Raw genomic sequence first — 15,537 nt, 5'->3', positions numbered from 1 at the left:
TGTGCCACATTTACCCCTCCCCCCCTCTGATCCCCTGTATGCCTCCTTTCCCCTGTGATGCCCCCTACTCATCATTCCCCATCTGCTCATCATTCAACCTGCTTATCATTCCCTCCCTGCTCATCTTTCCCACCTGCTCCTCATCTCTCCTTACTCATAATCCTCCTGTTCATCATTAGCCCCCCTCTGCCTCATCATCCTCCCCTACACATCACTAATCCCATCCGCCTCATCATCCCCCCCGCTCATCATTACCCCCCTCTGCCTCATCACCCCCCTGCTAATCAATACCCCCCTCTGCCTCATCATCCCCCCAAGCTCACAATCCCCCCTGCTCATTATTTCCCCCATTACTTATAATCCCCCGTGCTCATTATTTCCCCTTTTGCTCATAATCCCCCCCATGCTCATTATTCCCCCCCCCCTCTCCCCCTGCTTTTAATATTTTTTAGAATCCCTGACCTGGCCACTCTCCGGCAGGCTCAGGTTAGGCAGCGGGTCTTGTGGGCTGTGTGGATAGTAAAGTATGATGCTGTGATCAATAGTTTTTATCGGTACCACTTTTTATAATTTTTTTTTATAAAATGGGCCAAAAAAGCTGCAATTTTGGACTTTTTTCTTCTTCACGTTTACGCCATTCACCGTACAGGAAAATTAACATTATATTTTGATATTTTAGACATTTAAGCACGCAGCAATACCAAATATGTATATTCATTTTTTTACGCTTTTTGGGGGTAAAGAGGGAAAAGGGACGATTTACATTTTTATTGGGGAAGGGATTTTTCAATTTTTTTAAACTTGTTTTACACTTTATATGTCCCTATAGAGGACTATTTATAGCAATCAATTGATTGCTAATACTGTTCAGTACTGTGCATAGGGGGAGGGGACCTCATCATGACTGGATCCACGCGGCAGCGCTGCGGGAGATCCGATTGTCCATATTAAGTGCCGCACTGCCGCAGATGCCATGATCTGTTTTGATCATGGCATCTAAGGGGTTAATGGTGGACATCAGCATGACCGCTGATGTCCGCCATTACCTGTGGGTCCCTGGCTGCTGACAGCAACCGGGACCTGCCGTGCATGATGCGAGCATCGGTCCGGTGCTCGAGGTCATGTACATGACGTAAAGATATGTCATGGTGCGCTTAGTCCCACCACACTATAACGTACATTTACGTCCAATGTCGTTATGGGGTTAACTTTCTGGAACCAGTTGATTTGAAAACATTTGTTTTCTACCGGAGTACTCCTTTAAGGAGCCCCTAGTATACTGAATATTTATTCTATGGTAGCTCACTCACACCCCTGAAGAGGTCACTAGTGAATCCCATCAATAACTTTCAAATTGTGTACAGATTTGGTGTTTCTGACTCTTGTGCCAAGTTAGCTGGCACTTTCTTTCTACAATAAAGAATTTTTAATATTTCCCTGTAGACATTACACAATCTGGCTTAATAATGCTTTTGTAGATGCTATATTACATCTTTCTTCTGATATGTTGTTTTTGTAATAAGGGGAAATTAAATAAAATTGTTTTGACCAAAACTCACCAAAAAAATTACATGAGTGGCGACACATTTTAAATATGTCTTAGACACATTTTAGATACTTTTTTTTTTACCTTGCTCAATGAAACAGTAGGTCTTTTTTTATTTTTTTAAAGTAGTCATGGCTTCTGTGGAGGAAGGAATGTGGCTTACATTTTGAAGCATATGTAGTGCATATGTTTGACATAAAACTAAGCCAGCTAACAGATGGTGCAAACATAGACTAGACAGTCTAAAGATGCACCAGATTTTCAAATAACCTATGTCGCTGTTATTTATTTTTGGTGCATTTGTATACTGAACTGCATATAGACTAAAGTGCATATAGTATGTAGATGAATGTGAAAAAGTTTACATATATGCCATACATGTTAGATATGGGAATACCCCTTTAAAGGGAATATCCAGGAATCCAGGCTGTGTGTTGTATTACAATTTGACTTTCAATGGAACTGAGAAGCAAAACCCCACACAATAGGATAGGTATAGTGCTGTTTTTGGAAGAAATCAGATCTGTTTTGTAATCCTTGATAAATTCTTTAAGTGTAACACTTTTCACAATACTGAGTAGTCTAGCCAGGCTACAGCTCTAACTTGGAAAGTCTGTTAAACTGTGTATAAAATGTCACATATGTTTTTACATTTGCTGCACTTGCTACAAAGAATACTAACCCCCAAACTGAAAAATGTAGAATGTGAGGAAAACATAAAAAAAATATTAAATTCTGATGAATGTCAGTTATGCATTTAAAAACAAATATCTAAATATAACTGTCTATGGAAATTTTCTATCAATGTGCCTATTATTTTACTATAGTATGACAGTCAAGCTTTTACCCTGTACAGAATCTTTTATTTGTGAACAAAGCCTTTATTAATATTAGGAAAAACATCTTAGATTTTGTTGCAATGGTTGGTCTACAGGGAGAATAAGAGGCATAGCAGCTCCAACGATAAAATGCTGTAGACAACAGTATTTTCTATAGCATATTATAAGTCCACAGAGTGGTTCATACAGTTAGTTCTCTGTCAGTGTAGTTCCATCTTCCAATAAATCAATTTGTATTATGCAATGACTCCTGTCTCCTGTGAGTCTTTTCCTCTCTCACGTACAACAGAAAACCATTGCCTCAAAGGGACCTTTTAGTTATTACATGAATTGAGATTAAATCAGGACTAAGTAAAAACTGTTCACATTAAATTGAACAGATGTAACTTCTCAGGTAATAAGGTGACTGATGATTTTCAAGGATGTGTGTTACTGTACTTCATCCTGGTGTTTCTTCTATTATGGTTAAAATGTCTTTTGTCCAGCATTTTCCTCTTAATTGCTAGTACATTGGAAGTAGTACAAACAATGATCAGTGAATATCCTCCCACCCCATAGGTACTGTAATAATAATACAAACACCACATAATTTATCAATGAAATGGGAATCCTTTGTGCACATGGCAGGAGATGATGTATATTATAAACTGATTAGCCATAACAATGAAATTGTGTAGGTCACCCTTGTACTACAAATGGAGCTCTAATCCATTGAAGTAGAAGTCTCCATTGACAGATATATTTTACAGCACATCACACAGTTACTCCATCAGCTTAATCAGTGGGAAAATAAGAAAATTCCTTAATCTCTTTATCATGTTTTGTTAAACTTTTCTGAACAATTTTGATAGGGTGCATTATGTCAATAAAAGAATTCACCAGCATAGGGTATACCCCTGCAATGAGAGTGTGGACTTGGTTTGAATTTTTTTTTTGTATAAATGTGTCCTTCCTTACCCTGTCCTATGGCTCCACATAACTCCAAATGTATATCATGAGATGACTAGAATACTAAAACAACATGTTGTGATACTTTGTCAGGACTTAAGAGTATTTTACATTGTTTGTAACAATGACATTTCAACAACAAGAAAAAAAAAATAAAGTCTTGAGATTATGGAAATCACAGGATCCACAGACATGTTGATGACATGCAAATGTTAAAAAAAGGTGGAAAAAAATAAAAACAATGCAGAGGAAGACATCTTCTCTCATTAAATGGGCACTGTCAGATACAAAAACTATTTATATGTTGTACATTTTAGCAAAACTTTCACCTTTCTAATATGCTTTATAAGAAAAGTGTATTTCCGTTTTTTATAGAAAACATGGCTGATAGGGCAGGAGAGAGCACAGACGAGTGCTATCAGACAGGAGAGAGCACACTAGTACTATCAGACAGGAGAGAGCACAGAGGAGTGCTATCAGACAGGAGAGAACATAGAGGAGTCCTATCAGACAGGAGAGAGCAAAGAGGAGTGCTATCAGACAGGAGAGAGCACAGATGAGTCCTATCAGACAGGAGAGAACACAGAGGAGTCCTATCAGACAGGAGAGAGCACAGAGGAGTGCTATCAGAAAGGAGAGAGCACAGAGGAGTACTATTAGACAGGAGAGAGCACAGAGGAGTACTATCAGACAGGAGAGAGCACACTAGTACTATTAGACAGGAGAGAGCACAGAGGAGTGCTATCAGACAGGAGAGAACATAGAGGAGTCCTATCAGACAGGAGAGAGCAAAGAGGAGTGCTATCAGACAGGAGAGAGCACAGAGGAGTGCTATCAGACAGGAGAGAGCACCGAGGAGTGCTATTAGACAGGAGAGAACACAGAGGAGTCCTATCAGACAGGAGAGATCACAGAGGAGTCCTATCAGACAGGAGAGAGCACAGAAGAGTGCTATCAGAAAGGAGAGAGCACAGAGGAGTACTATTAGACAGGAGAGAGCACAGAGGAGTACTATCAGACAGGAGAGAGCACACTAGTACTATCAGACAGGAGAGAGCACAGAGGAGTGCTATCAGACAGGAGAGAACATAGAGGAGTCCTATCAGACAGGAGAGAGCACAGAGGAGTGCTATCAGACAGGAGAGAGCACAGAGGAGTGCTATCAGACAGGAGATAACACAGAGGAGTACTATCAGACAGGAGAGAGCACAGAGGAGTACTATCAAACAGGAGAGATCACAGAGGAGTACTATCAAACAGGAGAGAGCACAGAGGAGTACTATCAGACAGGAAAGAGCACAGAGGAGTACTATCAGACAGGAGAGAGCACAGAGGGAAACTAGCCCACCCTCACTTACTGTAATTCGTCCATGCCTTTGCTTCAGCTTGGACAAAGCCATGATTTTATAAGCCATGATTTCTGTAAAAAGGAAATAACATATAAAAAGTTTTTGTATCTGACAGTGTCCATTTAATGACAGAAGATATCTTCCTCTGCATTGTAGCCTCTGGGGACCATCAGCTAAAATAGCCAGGACAGAATGGGGAGGGGTAAATGTCAGTCCGCATAGAGGAGAAACATACTTATTATTTTGATAGATTCTGCTCCCCTACAGTAAGCAACAGTCTTTTCTAGATCACAGCTTAGTGTCTGGCCCCCAAGAAGTTAAGTGGTGATTCTATGCATCGCTACTTAACCCCTCCCTCACTAAGCTCCCTGCTTCTTAAGCTCGGAACTCGTATATCCGGCCGCAACAATGTCCCGCCTCTGCCGGTGATAGGAGCTCGGGCCAGCTCCTTACATGACAGTGTGCTCAGCTTATCACCGGCCGAGGCAAGCCATCGCGGCAGCCGACAATATGCTGACCACGGTGTGACGTTCCAAAGATAAGAAGCAGGGAGCCGAGCAGCACTGGAGGGATGAGGCGCCGATACCGATGCAACAGGGGAACGTAGGAAGGTGAGTTAAAGTTAGTTTTTTTTTTTTTTTTTGCTGCATAGGTACAGAGAAACTTAAAAGTTTTGTGCCACATTTCTCCTTTAAATCCAATCGAACATCTCTGGAGAGACCTAAACCTGGATATTCACTTACTGTCTCCATCCAACATGAGAGGATCTGCAGACAAGAATGGCAGAAAATCCCCAAATCCAGGTGTGTTAGTGTTGTGGCATCATTCCCAAGAAGACTGGAGGCTGGATTCACTGCCAAAGTGCTTCAAATAAATACTGAGTAAAGGTTTTGGATGTCAATGCAAAAGAGTTTTCCTTTTCACTTTGTACTGTATAATTCTTTGTTTTGCCCTGTTGCCCTTGGTTACAACCATCTTAGAGCATCCACTTAGAGCACGAGTGTCAAACACAAGGCCCGCGGGCCGAATCCGGCCCACCAGACCTCCTGATGTGGCCCGCGTAGCTGCCGCCGGCCGCCAGCCTTCACCAACATCTGCCCTCTAGCGATCCTCCTTCGGTCCTCCGGATCCTCCGCCTCTATGGTTGTACGCACGGGACGTCGTCAGTGACGTCCCGTGCGTACAACCATAGAGACACGGGAGGACCAGGGTGACGGCAGGATCATCGCAGGAGGCCTGGTAAGTGACCGTCGGCGCATTATCTTCTTCTCTTCAGCGTTACGGTCACCGCTCGACCGGTCTTGGCACCTACTGCTATGGTCCATAGGCCATAGCAGTAGATTGTGACCCCGGGCCGGAGGAGCGGTGACCGGATCACAGTGGGGGCAGCACACAGACATACTGCCTCCAGCCATACATTGTATATGGCTGGAGGCTGTATGTCTGTGGGGAGGGAGGGAGGGGGGTTGCTGCCAACCTAATGTGGGGGGAACTATACTGCCAACTAATGTGGGGGAACATGCTGTCAACTAATGTGGGGGAACATGCTGCCTACCTAATGTGGGGGGAACTATACTGCCTACCTAATGTGGGGGGAACTATACTGCCAACCTAATGTGGGGGAACATGCTTCCTACTAATGTGGGGGAACATGCTGCCTACCTAATGTGGGGGGAACTATGCTGCCTACCTAATGTGGGGGAAACTATACTGCCTACCTAATGTGGGGGGAACTATACTGCCAATCTAATGTGGGGTAACATGCTGCCTACTAATGTGGGGGAACATGCTGCCAACCTAATGTGGGGGGAACTATACTGCCAACCTAATGTGGGGGGAACTATACTGCCAACCTAATGTGGGGAGAACTATACTGCCAACCTAATGTGGGGGAACATACTGCCTACTAATGTGAGGGAACATGCTGCCTACCTAATGTGGGGGGGGACTACAAGGTACTGTACATTGCGGTAGGAGGGGTAGTCTTATATGGCGAGTATATCCCAAACTCTACATTTTAACTGTAAAAGTTGGGGGTCGTCTTATACACCCAGTCGTCTTATACGCCGGCATATTCCGTATGTGGGGGGGAGGGGTCCTACAGATACAACCGGCCCTTTGAGGGTGACCAAACTGCTGATGCGGCCCCCGATGAATTTGAGTTTGACACCCCTGACTTAGAGGGTTAAGCTTGCTCAATTCAACTGAATATTGTTAGGTATTTTCTACTGTATAGGCAAGGAATGGGGATTATGGGAAAGAGTGTACAGGGTCACAGTTCAGAGAGGAAACCAGGAAGTAACCATAGGGGAGAAGAACAGTACAGTGATACGATCATTTAAAGGGTAGCTCCCACCATCCTATTTTTTGTTTTTGCTAGCCCGTCCCCCCCCCCCCCACTACGGCACTAGCCCGTTCCCTCCTCCCCCCCCTCCCCGCCCCGCATACCCCGTTTCCTCATTACACTTGCAGTTACTGCAGAGTCCGGCAGCGGGCGTGCAGGGACAGCGGCGGCAACGAGGCGGCGGCGGCGATGTGCGGGAGGAGTGGCCTCCCAGCCAGTGGCCGGGGAGCCAATGTGCTCGCTCCCGCCTGTCTGATTGACAGGCAGGGAGCGAGTGCAGCCTAACTGAAAAAGGACTGATTGCCACTCCAAAATCAGTCCTTTTTCAGTGGCCGGTTTTTAAATGTAAATTAAACCTTTTTAATGAAAAAAAAATATTATTAAAGTATATTAGAGATATGTTGTAGTACATAAGTACTTCCTGTTTGTGGCACATTAGTATATGTGAGGGGGGAAACTTTTCAAGATGGGTGGTGACTATGGCGGCCATTTTGAAGTTGGCCATTTTGAATCCAACTTTTGTTTTTTCAATAGGAATAGGGTCATGTGACACATCAACCTTATTGGGAATTTCACAAGAAAAACAAAGATGTGCTTGGTTTTAACATAACTTTATTCTTTCATGAGTTATTTACAAGTTTCTGACCACTTACAAATTGTGTTCAATGTGCTGCCCATTGAGTTGGATTGTCAATGCAGCCCTCTTCTCCCACTCTTCACACACTGATAGCAACACCGCAGGAGAAATGCTAGCACAGGCTTCCAGTATCCGTAGTTTCAGGTGCTGCAGAATGGGCAGAACAAATATTGGAAAAGGACCCTCAGTTTACACAGAAGATTTTGTTCAGTGATGAGGTAAACTTTTATGTGAATGGTGAAGTTAACAAACAAAACCACCTCTATTGGTCTGACACTAACCCACATTGGATAGATCCCTTCAAGACTGTTGTAACACAAAAATTGATGGTATGGTGTGGTATATGGGGTACAAAGATAGTGGGGCCATTCTTCATCAATGGAAACCACAAGACCACTGGATATGCGAAATTGCTACATGATGTTGTGTTTCCCTCTTTATGCTCTGAAGCTGGCATGTTCCCTGAGTTTTTCCAGCAAGATGGTGCACCAACACATTATGGGTGTCAGGTCCGAGCATTCCTAGATGAACAGTTTCCTGGAAAGTGGATTGGTCATCATGGGCCAGTTGAATGGCCCCCCAGGTCTCCCGATCTGACCCCCTTAGACTTTCATCTTTGGGTTCATCTGAAGGCAATTGTCTATGCTGTGAAGATACGAGATGTGCAACACCTGAAATTACGGATACTGGAAGCCTGTGCTAGCATTTCTCCTGTGGTGTTGCTATCAGTGTGTGAAGAGTGGGAGAAGAGGGTTGCATTGACAATCCAACACAATGGGCAGCACATTGAACACATTTTATAAGTGGTCAGAAACTTGTAAATAACTAATGAAAGAAGAAAGTTACGTTAAAACCAAGCACATCATTGTTTTGCTTGTGAAATTCCCAATAAGTTTGATGTGTCACATGACCCTCTTCCTATTGAAAAAACTAAAGTTGGATTCAAAATGGCCACCATGGTCACCACCCATCTTGAAAAGTTTCCCCCCTCACATATACTAATGTGCCACAAACAGGAAGTTAACATCACCAACCATTCCCATTTTATTAAGGTGTATCCATATAAACTTTTTATTAGTAATGTATTTTAATTATGTGTTTAATAAAATGTGTGTGTTTTTTTGTACCTTTTTAACTTTTGTTTTTTAGTTAGTACTACTACTCCTGGCATGGAACAGGCTGTTCCATGATGGGAGAAGTAGTACCTGTTTTAATAGACAGATTGCAGTGAGTGTCACTTCTGACACCGGCTGTAAACCTCCGGTATAAGCTACAGAAGCGGGCGGCAGCCGCACTTCTCCACTCCCCTGCCCGCACTATACTCCGCTGTGATGTCAAGTTCTCTTCACTTCACAGATTCCTATTCCAAGCTGTGATTGGCCAGATAGTGTTGGCCACTCACAGCTCTCAGCGGCATATACGAATCTGTGATGTAAGGATAACCTCACATCACAGCTGAGTATAGTGCGGGCAGGGGACCATACAAGTGTGGCTGCCACCCGTTTCTATAGCTTATATGAGAGGTTCGCAGTGGGTGTCAGGAGGGAAATCCGCTATGGTCTGACTTTAACTGCAGGTACTACTGCTACCAAAATGGAGCACACTCTGCTCCATGCTGGGAACTGTAGTACCTGCATTAATAGACAGATCGCAACGGGTGTCACAAGTGGCACCCATTGCGATCTGTCTATTAATGCAGGTACTACAGCTCCCAACATGGAGCAGAGTGTGCTCCATGTTGAGAACAGTAGTACCTGCCGTTAAGGTCAGATCACAGCGGGTGTCACTCCTGACACCCACTGACACCCAACATAGAGCACACTCTGCTCCATACTGGGAGCTGTAGTATCTGCAGTAAGGGACAGATCACAGCAAGTGTCTCTCCTGACACCTGTGATTGTGCTGATGTGAATTTCGGGACTCAGCTGTGCTCAGGGCTACAGAGCTGGGAGAACAGCTGATGCTGAGCAATAGATATACATCATATATCTACTGTCCAGCAAGAACTTGCAGTGAGCCTGCATTGTGTATACACATTGCTGGCTCACTTAACCCCTTGCTGAGCGGGGTTAAATACGCCAGCCCAGCAAGGAGAGAGTTAACTTACACTGCTGTAGAGTGTAGGTTAACCCTTTGGACAGTATACACTATATACAGCTATCTATAGATAGCTGTATATAGTGTATGCAGAAGACAAAGAAGTCCCCTTACATCCCTCCAGTCCAGGCTGGGTCCCTGTAGCTCTGCCCCTAGTGATGACGTCATTAGGGGGGCTGAGCTGCAGACGGAAGCCAGGCTGGTAAGGGTGTGAAGCTCTGTTCACATTGTTCATTTTGTATAATGTGAACAGACCCTTCTGGCAGTGTCCTCCCAGACAGGGAGACTCCAACTGTTGCTAAGCAACCACTTACAGCATGCCCAGACAGCCAAAGGCTGTCTGGACATGCTGGGAGTTATAGTTTTGCAACAATTGGAGGCTCCCTGTTGGAGAGCGCCAAAAATGTCCTAACCAATTTTTTGTGTTGTTTTTTTTCTCTTCATTTCAGATCAGTGTATGCAGATGATTGCGGTGGATTCGGAGGACTACTGCAGATGAACTGGATTTTTTTTTTCTTTTAATAAAATGGCTAATGAGGGCTGTGTGGGAGTGTTTTTTTAAATATTTTTTTTTCCAATGTGTCATGGTTTTTTTTTTTCAAAATCGCTGCTCCTGGGCTTAGGCTGTAACAGGCTGGCATTATTTAGGCTGGGGAGGGCCAGTAACAATGGTCCTTGCCCACCCTGTTAACATCAGGCTGTTGCTGCTTGGTTGGTATCTGGCTGAGAATAAAAATATGGGGAAATCTATTCATTTTTTAAAATTTATTTATGAAAAAAAAAAACTAATGGGGTCCAGTTCATCCGCAGTAGTCCTCCGAATCCGTCGTAATCCTCTGCATACATCTGAACTGAAACGAGAAGAAAAATAAAAAACAAAAAATTGGTTAGGACATTTTTGGCGCCCTCCTCAGGGGACAGAACCCAAAATCTTTCTATTCTGACTCAGATTGTTGTGATAGCGATCCATCCCTTGTACCTCTATGCCTTGCCTGAATAAGCAGATATAACCACTGCGGACAATCCTTATCAGATAGCTGAACTCACCAATTCTGTTTTCATCCAAAACCTAGTTTATTCTGTACATCAAACAACAGGAATACGGCAAAATTAATGGATTTCAGTATTATGCGGTCAAAAGAGGATGCATTCCTTAGTGTGATGTCCCAGTACATGATATAGTCCCGTACATTACCTAGGTCCTGTCAGGTTGAGTCCCTCTGTGTCCTAGGGGCTCTCCTGCAGTGTCTCCCCTATAGTAATATATCTTATGTGTTTGAGTTAGCCACATGATAATGTGTTCACATGATGTGTTTGTTACCCAGAGAGCACCAGCTAACCAGGTGACCTGCAGCTTAACCTATGGGCTTCTGGATCAGCCATTACAATCTCTCTCTTAGATCCTGAGGCACAGTAAAGACCAGACGTCTCAGAGCTAGTGTCCAGCACATCAGGAGGCCTCAAACCTACCTACAGCCACATGACAGTAAGTTAAAGGGGTACTACCGTGCTGACAACTTATCCCCTATCTTAAGGATGGGGGATAAGTTGCCTGATCGCGTGGGGTCCAGCTGCTCCGAACCCCCGCGATCTCGCATGCAGCACCCCGCTCTCACCAGGCCCCGGAGCGAAAATCCGCTCCGGGTCTGATGACGAGGTCGGTGATCGTGATGTTACAGCTCCGTCCCCGTGTGACGTCCCTCTCCGCCCCATCAATGCAAGTCTATAGCAGGGGCGAGACAGCTATCTTGCCCCCTACCATAGACTTACATTGAGGGGGCGGAGCGTGATGTCACATGGGGGCGGAGCCGTGGTGTTATGATACTCCGGCCCCGTGATTGGCAGTCATCAGACTGATGATGAAAGCGGGGTGCTGCGTGCGAGATCGCGCTGGGTAACTTGGGGATAAGTTGTTAGCACGGTAGTACCCCTTTAAGTCTTCTATGTCTGCTGTCACTACCTACAGTCAAGTTAAGTCTATAGTCAATTCTATTATAGTGTGTGTGGCTGTCCTAAAGTCTGTCAATGTCACTACACGTCCCAGCAAGCTGTGAGGTCCTTCTGTGTTACTGGCCACCTCTATGGGATCCTGGCCTAGCTGTAAAGACTATTTCCATCTGTCTACCTCAGTAAAGCTACCGTTAACCCTAACCTGGTCTTGGACTGTTATTGCCCTGCCTAACCTTGGAATAGCAGTACTACCATTCGGGTAGATATTGGGAAAACCACGCTCTGGCGTCACAAACATTTAGGGGTTAATAATACCTGCCCCTGGGCTACAACATCTGCCCCATACACCTCACTTTCGCACCCCGAGACACCACATTATCATGCAGAATATATGAGTCCCTGTTACATGTGGCAGATGCAGTCAGCCAGGATAAAGGAAGTGAAGCCCTAAGTAGGGGTGTGGTTACATACAAGGGAAATGAGTCATGGCTTTCAGGAGAGAGAAACATGTGCATTACCAAAAAAGGCCACAAGGTGTAAGCGAATAACTTACCGTAGAAAAATCCATAGGAAATGGATCAAAGAATAAACTATGTAAATTCCATCTACAATAATGAGAATATTAACTGTGTAACAGCACACTCCCCATCTGGCATTGTAAATTTCACTATTTTATACCATAACGGTAGTTATACAATTGCAAATAAACAACAGTGTAATTTGCTTAATGTCTTGAGAACCTGGAAGACATACAGAAGAACATTTAAATAATGCAACAAGACTACAGAGGAATTTCCACTGTAGTATTCAGCAGCTAATAAGTACAGGAAGGATTAAGATTTTTTAATAGAAGTAATTTACAAATCTGTTAAACTTTCTGGCACCAGTTGATTTAAAAGAAAAAAGGTTTTCACCGGAGTACCCCATTAAAGTTACAACAATAAAGTTCAAGACTCTTTCTTCTTGAAGTCAATGGTAGGAACCAACAGCATACGCAAGCAAGCATATGCTACCAAAGGGCAAAAGCAAAATAAGTTCCGTGATAGGTCTGATGAATGTCTTTACAGTCCCTTGTCTTGCAACTTTCACCTCCACCTTTACCGTCATCACTAGGAACGCTCTTTCCAATAAGTTCCATAGGCCACTCAATTATTTTGTCTTGTTCATCCTTGAGCAGAACAAGATCTCCAATTGTTGTGTTAGGGTTCAGGCGTTGCCATTTCCTGTGTCCTTGCAGAGTAGAAAGATACTCCATCTTCCAATGATTCCAGAAGCAGTTGGCGAGGTGTTGTACTCGCTTCCACTGGTCATAGCACAAATTTCCTGATTTAAAGTTACCAGGTGGAACAGGAATGGACCCAAGCTTCTGTGTAAGCAGAGCAGCTGGGGAAAAGATAGTTGGGTTCTCTGGATCTGTAGACACTGGAACAAATGGTCTGGAATTAATTATAGCAGATGCCTCTGCCATGAAGGTGATTCAAGCCTCGTGGGTAGGACTTTTGGAATTTGAGTCCATAAACATAGAATCCAGTATTTTACGTGTAATGCCTATCATTCTCTCTCATGAGCCGCTCATATGGGAAGAATGAGGAGGATTGAATATCCATGTAAAGCCTTTTTCAGTTAAAAGATCTTGGATTGGCCTAGAGTTGAGCTGTAACTCTCGACATGTTCCAACTAAATTATTACCACAGTCAGATCTTAGTGTCTGATGGCAAGAAATCGTCATAAACCATTGATGAAGCTTGAAGCATCCATAGATTCTATTACTTCCATGTGTACTGCTCGCACACTCATGCAAGTGAACAGCACTGCCCATCGTTTGCTATTGGCTTGGCCACCATGGTACAAAGACATCCAAATGAACATGAGTTATGGGTGGGTCAGTACTTAACCTGTCAGCTGGCAGATCTGACATTTGCTGTTGCTTTTGTTTACCTCTTAGTTTACGGCAGTGAACACAGCTGTGCAGGGTAGTTGCAATTTGTCTTTTTGCTCCTATAATCCAAAGATCAGCAGCTCTTATGGCACCCTCCGTGAAGTGTATACCTTGGTGCTTAACCCCTTCGTGGTAATGCAGTGTGAACATAATGGTAATGTGATAGCGAGCAGGCATAATGAGAGGATTATGTTCTTTTTCTCCCAACTTGGCCTTGTTTAACCTGTTAAGGACGTAGGGCGTACCTGTATACCCTACGCCCGATCCCGGTGTTTAAAACGGGGTCACACCATGACCCCGCATCACACCGGGTCGGTCCCGGCTTCAAATGATAGATGGGACCCTGGGCTATTAGCGTGCGGCACCGATCGTTGTGCCGCACGCTATTAACCCTTCAGATGCGGCGATCAATGTTGACCGCCGCGTCTGAAAGTGAAAGTAAACGCTTCCCGGCAGCTCAGTCGGGCTGATCGGGATATCACGATAAAATCGCGATGTTGCGATCAGCTAGGATGCAAGCGGAGACCCCCTTACCTTGCTCCGTCGTGTCCGATCGGCATTTGATTGCTCCAAGCCTGAGCTACAGGTTTGAGCAATCAAACCCCTATCTCGCTGATCCATGCAAAGCTATGGCTTTGCAGGGATCAGAGTAAAAGATCAGTGTGTTCCGTGCTATAGCTCCCTATGGGAGCTATAGCACTGCAAAAAAAAAAGTGAAAAAAATAAAGTTAACAATCACCCCCCTTTTCCCATAAAAAAACTGTGTAAATAAAAAAAAAATAAACAAATGTGGTATCGCCGCATGCGTAAATGTCCGAACTATAAAAATATATCGTTAATTAAACCGCACTGTCAATTGCGTACGCGCAAAAAAATTCCAAAGTCCAACATAGAGTATTTTTGGTCACTTTTTATATCATGAAAAAATGAATAAAAAGTGATCAAAAAGTCCGATCAATACAAAAATGGTATCGATACAAATTTCAGAACAAGGCACAAAAAATGAGCCCTCATACTGGCCCGTACACAGAAAAAAAAAAAAAAAGTTATAGGGGTTAGAAGATGAGAATGTTTAACGTATACATTTTCCTGCATGTAGTTATGATTTTTTTCCAAAGTACGATAAAATCCAACCTATATAAGTAGGGTATTATTTTAACCACATGGACCTACAGAATGAAGATAAGGTGTTATTTTTACCGAAAAATGCACTGCGTGGAAACGGAAGCCCCCAAAAGTTACAAAATGAAATTTTTTTTGTCAATTTTGTCACACAATGAATTTTTTTTCCGTTTTGCTGTGGATTTGTTCGGTAAAATGACTAATGTCACTGCAAAGTACAATTGGTGGCTCAAAAAATAAGCCATCATATGGAATTTTATGTGCAAAATTTTAAGCGTTATAATTTTTTAGAAGGTGATGAGGAAAAAATGAAAATGCAAAAACAGAAAAACCCTGCGTCCTTAAGGGGTTAAACATCCACCAACTCTTAACAGGCCATTATTGTCAATGAATGGATTCAGGTTAGCAATTGGACTGTCTTTTGGAATGTCTCTCTTGCCACCGATACATATAATGTTTGAGCCAAAGACTTCCTGCTGTACAAGGCGTATTATGACCATTTCACCTTCAGCAATGTCCTTTGCAAAAAGAAGCTTTTGACACATGTGCCAACCTTGACACTGCACATTGGTGGGCTTCGTGTGAAAGCAGCGTGCACTGTGGATTTACCTTGTGATGGTGCGTACAAGCCTTATCCACTTAGAAAATCATTCAAAGTGCTGACAAGCCAAGACGAGCCTTTGTTTAGTGAGGGTGATGAGGGTTTTAACTTCTGAACGAATCTCTGGATCTTTGTCAGGTTCTAAAAACCTGAAGACATCTGTGT

This window comes from Hyla sarda, chromosome 2 (genome assembly GCF_029499605.1).
Source record: "Hyla sarda isolate aHylSar1 chromosome 2, aHylSar1.hap1, whole genome shotgun sequence".
NCBI lineage: Eukaryota > Metazoa > Chordata > Amphibia > Anura > Hylidae > Hyla > Hyla sarda.
This window is presented reverse-complemented; position numbering follows the sequence as displayed.